Below are 8,293 nucleotides of genomic sequence, written 5' to 3'. Positions count from 1 at the left end.
TCTTTTCAATTTAGCTTCCTACCACCCCAAAAGATGCTGGGATTCATTGTGGGGTTCATTCCTCTTCATCCCCTCATTTGCTTGCTTTATTCTCCATGTCGGGTGGAAGAAGGCTCAAACCTAGGCTTAGCTTTATTATTTTAGGCTTGGCCTGCCCAACCTAAGCAAATGCTTTGGCTGCGTGGGTGGATAACCCGTCTTCGTGCTCTTCAAAAGCCTTTTCCCCTGCCCTGGGCAAAATGTCTCTGCTTTGAACTTCAGAGCTGGCAGTGCAGCAGTTTGGGGGTCCGTAGGGCTTAGACTGCCTGCAGGATTTAGGAGGTAAAGCATTTAGTCCACACTCGGGGTAGCTGCTACCTGCCCTGCCTCAAAGGTCCTGGCTTGGTTTTTTTAAGCCTAACTGCCCAACAGTCGTTACTGGGAGGGGGATGAGCCTGGACCTGCCATGACCTCTTGCAAGAAGAGCTGATGGAGGGGCAATTTGCTATGGAAATGGCAGCGTTGCCTCTTACTGGTGAGCTACAGAGAGGAATCCAAAGGATCAGGAGAGGAAGGGTTGCCCCTTGCCTCTCTGTTAGCTGGTGACACTGCTTAATGGGGGGAGAAGGTAAATGGGATCAAAAATAGCCTGTGCGCAGGTTTAAGGGGTGAGGAAGGTGGAGCCAGTGCTGCTTTGGCAGTTGCCCAAGCATGCAGGGACTGGCCAGCCTCCTTCTTGGTCTTTTGCCCCAAATAGAGCAATTCCCAATGGACAGAAGAAGGGCAGCTGGTGTTTGCATTGCCCTGAGCGCTGGGCTCCTCCAGGCAGGTTCATACTTCTCCCCAGCTGCTTGCTCCTTAATTTGCCCCTCCTTTTTTGGAGCCTCCTGCTATTTTTTGACCCATCTTTAGCCCCACATGGCTGAAGCCTGGTGCAGGTGTCCTAGCAACACTCCTGGCTTTGCAAGGGGTGGCTGGTGGTAAAGCAAAGCATGGAAAATCTGCCTGTGGGCACCCCAGAGCAGACCTGGCTTGGAGGTGTTTCAGCCCTAGGGGAGATGCGTTTCCTCCTCTTTCTCCCCCCCAGAATCTTCTCTGTGGTTGTCTGCCTCTTGGATGTTTTCCAGTGGTGTTGGATTCTGGTTGCACTCTGGTTTGCATCTGGAAGCTGAGAACTGCAGGCTTTCAGGATGACTTAAACCCCTGTGTTTTCTCACCTCTTCCTCCCCTTCCACCCAAGTTTCCATGCTGAGGCCAACCTCAAATAAGGGGCCTTCAAGGACCTGTTCAGATATACACCGTTAGATGGATGGGCTGAATGACGATATGATTGACTGTGGCCAGCTCCAGGGAAGCTGTTTCCAGCTTCTCCTTGTGAGGATTGCAAACTCTTTGGGTGGGAAAGGCTCTGGAGGTCTCAAAGCTGGGCTGCTCAGATGAGCTTGCTCAGGTCTGTGTTCTCAGTGGCTTTGGGCATCTCTGAGGATGGTAGTTCCTGACCACTCTGGGTCCTTGTTTGAGCACCCTCATGCTATTGGGGCTGGGAAAATAAATGATATCCCATTGGACTTTCCAACTTTGCAACCAAGCTACCCGCTAGCTTCATCGTGACACCCAAATGTTGCTTCTGGGCTGGGAAATGGGAGGAAATTTGGAGGTTGTAGTGAAGTGGGTGTTGGATTCTTGTCCCAAGTAACAAGCTATAGTACAAGAGGAAATGGCCTCAAGCTGTGTCGGGGAGGTTTCGATTGGATATTAGGAAAAATTTCTCTACTGGAAGAGTGGTCAAGCATTGGCAGAGACTGCCCAGAGAGGCAGTGGAGTCCCTGGAGGGGAGGTGTTCAAAGAACGTGTAAAGGTGGCACTTCAGGACATGGTTTAGTAGGCGTGGGGGTGTTGGGTTGACGGTTGGACTTGATGATCTTGGAGGTATTTTCCAACCTTAGTGTGTTTTAGCAGGAAACCTGCCTGCAAAGCTGTGGAGCCTGTAAAGTGTATTGATCCTTCATGCCTGGGGCTGCTGGGCCCTGGCAAACTTGAGCCAGGTGATGGTTGCAGAGGAATTTGTTTTGCAAGCCCCTCTTGCAGCTTCAGTTATTGCTTGCCATGTAGAAAAAAAAGACAGCTGTGATGTCCTTCCTATTTCTGGTTACAAGTGATCGTCTCCTCCAGTGAAAGCCACTCTGCTGGCTTTCCCTAGCTGTCAATGAATTAATGAGCTGGGCCCTAGACCAAGCAGGAGCTAATTAAACTATTTTCAATTCCCCAAACCTCTTAATTCATCCTCGTTGCAAGGATGCAATGTTAAGTGAGATGCAGATCGGCTTTTGCCAGAGGACCCGAGAAAGAGAGAGAGAGCTGCTGCCTTGCGGAAGGCTATTTCCATACCAAACTTCCACCTTCTGACCCCAGGGGCTGGAGAGATCGAGCTGTGCAAATAAAAGCAGCAAGAGATGCTTTTAGCAGAGGAATACAACTCTTTCTCATGGCCTTTTTGTATGCAAACCACTGACTCTTGTTTTAATGGCTGCTTTTTTTTTTTTTGTGGTTTAATTGGCTGGTGGTGTTCAGCCCCAAAAATAACTGCAAAAAGCCCTTCTTCCTTGGCAGATCCATCGCCCGCGTGTATTTTGTCTCCAGCTTGTATGCCTGGCTGGGATTTCTTGCCGTTATTTCACGGTGGAAGTACTGAAGCTGCTGGGAAACAATCTTCCAGGAGATCAAGTGAGGTTTTTAATGCCGAGCTGTTAGGAAAGAGATGTTTGCCGTGCGCGTCCTTGCTATGGGAGGCAATGGGACCGGAGACTGTGGGTGGGAAGGATGCTGTCCTGAAATTAAGGCTAAACATCCTCAAAAGAGATGCTAGGGCTCAAGGAAGAGCAGAGCTTTGGCTGGGTTAGCGTTGCGGAGCCTCTAACTGCAAAGATGACAGGGCTGGAGGTGTAGCCCTGTGCTATCAGGAATTTGGAGTGGGCTTGTAGCAAAAGGTACGCGTGGATTGGAAAGCCCTGCTCCCCAGCCGAGCCGTAAGTGGATAAAATCGTGAAGAAAACTTGCCCAAAAGTGTTTTAGCATGAGCTAAACTGCATCTTGGTCTCTAGCTGCTTCCAAAAAAAGGGGTTAATCTATTTTAGCTGTGGTTGTTCCCTTCTTTCCCCCCCCCGCCCCCCCTCCCAAAATGTGATTTGTGCTGATGGCTGCAAATAACTCCAGCCTGAAATTTGGTTGAGGTTGTATAAGCACAGCTAGGGATGTGTTGGCCAAATTGAATGAGAGGTGAGCCATCGGTTTGAGTACAGAAGCTCTTCTATTACAGCTCCAAAGTCAATAAAAGAGGAAAACAGGAATAATTCTTGACAGCGGCTGATGGGGAGAGAGGAATTGGGGCTTGGATGGGTGATATGAAAAGGTGAGGAGCCACTGCAGGGCAGAAACATGTCTCGAGGAGGAAAATCAAGTGGCCTTTTGCTACTGGAAATTAAATTGTGGGGGTTTTCTTTCTTTTTTTTTTTTTTCTCTCAAAATCACTTCTTGGAAGGCGGAAGAGGATTGAGGTGATGCTCTGAAGGCAGAGGGGTCTGGTGCAGTAAATGAATTAATTAAGGAAGAAGGTATGCGGCTCGTACCAACATTTGCTGCAATTTAATTAAAGGTACAAAGCAGCGCTCAGTAGCTAGGGGGGACAGGTCTGCTCCTGATGCTCTACAGCTGCTTGTTTCTGGCATCCAGAGCCACGTGTGCCGTTGTCTCCGTGCCGCCCGCCCCAATTATTTCTGATTTTGTGCTGAGAGCCGGGAGGGAATGCTTTCGGAGTACGAAGTTGCATGCAAACGGCCAAATAAGCGCACGATGGCCATGGATGGGGGGGATTTGGGGTGCACAAGGTGCCGCTGTTGGCACAGGCCTTGCCGTTGACCTGCTGAGAAAAGGCTTTTGGGGAGGTTACGATAGCGTGCTCCGAGTGCCAAACTTGCAGTGGTTTGGAGATTTAAAGCGCACTAAGCAGCCCGCTGGCTTCTTGTTGTGTTTGGCACCCGATTAAGCTGCGCTTAACCCAAGCAATCCCAGGATGAGGTCTAAGGCAAGGCTGACCTCACGCCCTTGGCACAGAGCCACCTGAAGGAACAAATCTGGTTAAAATGGGGCTCGTTTGGGTACATCAGGCTGCTGGGGCAAAGTTTTTTTGGTTTTTTTTTTTTTTTTTTTTTGAAAATTAGCCAGCTGCCTCAAAGGGAAGAGTTGGTAGACTTAAGGGAAGAAGAAGAAATGGACGATGGGATAATTCTTATTTATTTGCTGGCCCCTATTCCCACTTCTTCACAGAAAGGGCTGTCAGGCACTGGAAGGGGCTGCCCAGGGAAGGGGTCGAGTCCCCAGCCCGGGGGGGATTTAACAGCCGGGCAGAGGCGGTGCTGAGGGCCAGGGTTTGGGGGTGGGATAGCAGGGGTAGGGGAACGGTTGGATGTGATGATCTTAAAGGGCTTTTCCAACCTAAATGATTCTCTGTAAAGGAGCGATATCTCCGCAAATCCTTTTCCTTTCCCCCCTGCTTCCCTCTTGCAAGCTGTGGGCATCTTTGAGATGGGAACATTGGGGACCTGATCTCGTCTTGGCTGTTGTTATCTTGATGAATTCAGTAACTTGGAGAGGCTTGGGGGGAAATAAAAAAGCCCCTATTCCTGGAAGCAGCCTCTCAACCAAAGCTGCAAAATGCAGGAGCCTGAAGGTTCAGGTGCTCTCACTGGAGGTGGACGCAGATGTTAAATCTCTGCTTTTGAGAAGCTTTTAATTGCTTTTTTTTTTTTCCCCCCTCATGAGGGCTCTTTTGATAGGAAGGTGTTGGGGCCTTCTGAAAAGCTTGAAAACACCAATTTTAGGAGTTTAGGAGCAGGTCCTTCAAAGTAATCTCAGACCCTTTCTATCCTTTCTGTTTTTTTTTTTTTTTTTTTTTTTACTTAAAAAGAAATCTCAGGTTCTGTGGTCTCGGCAATGCAATCCCGGGTTGGGGATGGGTTTATTGATGCTTTCCCTGTATCAAATGCCCAGGGCATGTTGGAGAACGTGTTGGTGAGGAAGGTGATCTTTGGGATTTTGGGGGAATTGCTACAGCTTTAGCAAAGCTGCTCTTAATTTCTAGGAAAAGGAGCTCTGGGGTCGCTCGGCAGCTGTTTTAACCCATCATTGAGGCAGAGGAACAACAGCCCTGGGGAGGAAAACTTAATGAGTGCAAACGCAGGACGTGGTGCAAGCTCCTTCTCCCTAACGATGCTGGTTTTATCTGGAGGCCACCTCCTTTTGCCAACTCCTGCTTTCAGTGCCGATGGAAGAAAAAATACCTGCCAGGTTTGACTTCAGCCCCTTTGGCTGTTGGCTTGGAGCACGCAAAGAAACAGCGTGCGCCTCCGCTGCTCCTCTGCGCGCTATAACTCTCTGTTACGGCGAGAGCGCCGTGCGTTTCCAAGTGTTGGCCTTTTATTTATTAAATGATGGCTTTATTTCCACCCGGCAATGGCTGCCAAAAGTGCTCGAAATGAAGAGCGGAGATTATCCGTAACGCAAACAGCCCCGCTCTCTAGGCTGTGCGCAAATGAAATTAAGTCGGCTAAATTGGATGATTGCTCTAAGCAATTTAAACCCGAATACATCTTGCTGGGGTTGCCTCTCTTCTTACCTCCTCTGGGTTGGTTTTTTTTCTTTGGGGGGGGGGACAACGTTGACTCATGTGTTTGCAAGCGTATGCTTGAAGATAGTTTGTTCCCAAGTAATTAAAAGCTTAAAAGCCCGTTAGGGGGTGTGCCTCACCTTGGCGCATTGCTGTGATGCTGCAGGGGTGGAAGGGAAAGGGCACGAAGCTGGTGGGAGGGTGTGGAGTCTCCTGGCCTTGCTGCAATGGAAATTTAGGGATAATTGGGGGGGGGGATTTTGGCATCTGCTCTCCGTGCAAATCTCTGGCTCTGTGCATGACTTCCCTGAACAATTTGCCGCTCGATTCCTAGAATTCCAGCAAATGTGTTGGGCATTAAGCCAGCCCGGGTTTGCTCACTGCTGGTCGGCATCCTGCCGGGAGCGTGCTGGCCCTGAATTCCCATAGAAAACTCCTGGGTTAATGACAGCTTCCTGTGGTGTGATTAGGTTTTTTGGGGAATGCCAAAACCCCAGAGTTATAAATAGTTGACTGGTGCAACCAAAGCTTGGGATTCCCTCCTTTAAAAGCGTTTCCTAAGGGCATTTGAGAAATTGCCAAACTTGGAATGTGCTGGGTGTTGTCGGACAAGCGCTGTTATTTCCCAGTGGGTTATGCTTTGATGTGCTGTGCTTTGAAAAGAGAAGGTGCTTGTTTTCTTCTGAAGAGAAGTGGTGCCAAGATGCTGTCCTTGGAGATCCTGGCTGCGGGGTGGGGGACAGCAGAGGTACCTGGATGTGAGTTTGCATTTTCCACCTTGCTCCTTTTAGAGTTGTAACAAATTGAGGAGATGAGACTCTGTCTTTGGTGGAAGCCTATGGCCAGGACGGATGGAAGAAAAGTGGATTAAAGCCATGAATTTGCTGTTCTGGGGTGGGGGAAAGGTAAAAAGGGGGGGCGGAAAAAAAAAAAAACAAACCCAAGACTGACCCCTTGTGTGTTGGGGCAGGGCGATGGCGAAGGGGACCTGCCAGCACCTTGATGCCACCCCAGGAGCGTGTGGGCTTTGCCTCCTCTCCCTCAGCGTGCGCTGCCGGAGGAAGGGCTTGATTAGATAATTGTATCATGAGCAGCTCCAACAACTGTCAGGATGGATAAAGCTCCTGAAGGCAAGAGATAGAAAAGACCTTAATTATTTCCGTGGGTTTTTGAGCCTGGGAAAGGCTACTGGGATGGGTAAGGATCGAAGGGGAGGTGGAAATGGCTGGAGGAGGAAGGCAGTGGGGGGATTAGGGGCTGGTTTGTAGGCAGATGCAGTCGTTATTTTATGTTTTCCACTTAAAATTTGACTTTGAGGAAGTGCAGGTGGGGGATTTTGCATTGATATTTAGATCCCTGGATGCCGCACTGGGGTTTTGGGCCAGCAGAGCTGCTCTGTCCTTGGCCAAAACTGCCTTTTATTTCCTTTGTATGTGATTGTGTCGGCATTTGTTGATTGATTCATTTTTAATTGGGTCCCTCCCCATTGCTGCTGGTTTTCCTGCACGTTGAGTCATTTGTGCAATGAGCTTAAGCTGAGACCGGTGCTGGAAAAAATACATTTAGGGCAAAATATCATGGAAAAGGGAAAAGATGGCTGGACCACCTGATCCAGCATCCATTCAGGATTCGGCAGGGACTCTAGAATTAATGCCAATCCTTCTTTTTCTTTTGGAAAAGAGGGGTGTGTTTTGTCATGCTGGGCATCTCATCCACAGAGCCACCCTCGCAGCTGCGCAGTGCTGAGCTCGGTGGCTGTGTTTTATCTGGCAAGGTTTGATTAGCCCTGACATAGATGACTTGCAGCTCCAATTTATCTTCGTAGCCAGAGTTTTCATCCGGTTGGTCGTTAATAGCAATTAACTCGCTTAATATACTTGCCCTGGGTACCTTTAATTGCATTCCCCCACTGATAAACCTCTATTTAGTGCTAAATTTTCTATCTAGAACCCACTTTTCTTCTTATTGGGGATTTAATCTCTGGCAATATGGTCAAACATATGTTTGGTGTCTTTGTCCAGAGGCTTATCAGGGTGTGATGTCTTTTGGCTTATGCAAGAAATAAGGATTTATAAAACCTTCAATGCTTTTAGTATTCAAAAGCCCCCATGTGTGGCGCTTGGTGCGGGCGCTATCGATCCCTACTGGGCTGCAATGGGGAATGCTGGTGGAAAGGCTGCTAGGGCGACTCGTTTGTGTTTGGCTTCTCTGCCTTGGATAGTAAATGATTTTGTAGCTCTGTCTGCAAGTTATTTAGGCTGTGTTTTATCAGATGCGTGAGGTCTGTACTTGCGTCAATACGGTGAGCATCGCCGACCGCCGCGGGGATACGGAGTGGTGAAGCTACTGCTAAAGCAGCTGGTGCAATTGTTTTGGGGCGTAAGAGGCAGGGGAAAAAAAAGCTTTGAAGAAATAAAAAGTAGTTTAATATTTTTTTTTTTTTGAGGCTGAAAATCAGATTGGGGTGCTATTCAATGGGAGGAGGATGGCTGGAAGGTGGCTCCAGCTCTTGCAGTCCCATCTGTGCCCTACCTGGGGAAGGTGCAAAGGTTTGGGAGCAGAAGGGCTGGTGTCCATAGGGTAAATAGTACTTTTTTTTTTTTATCCCCCTGCAATTTCATTGCTCCTGTGTTATCCTCTGGCACAGGCTCT

This window comes from Egretta garzetta, unplaced genomic scaffold (genome assembly GCF_000687185.1).
Source record: "Egretta garzetta isolate BGI_Z169 unplaced genomic scaffold, ASM68718v1 scaffold238, whole genome shotgun sequence".
Lineage (NCBI taxonomy): Eukaryota > Metazoa > Chordata > Aves > Pelecaniformes > Ardeidae > Egretta > Egretta garzetta.
This window is presented reverse-complemented; position numbering follows the sequence as displayed.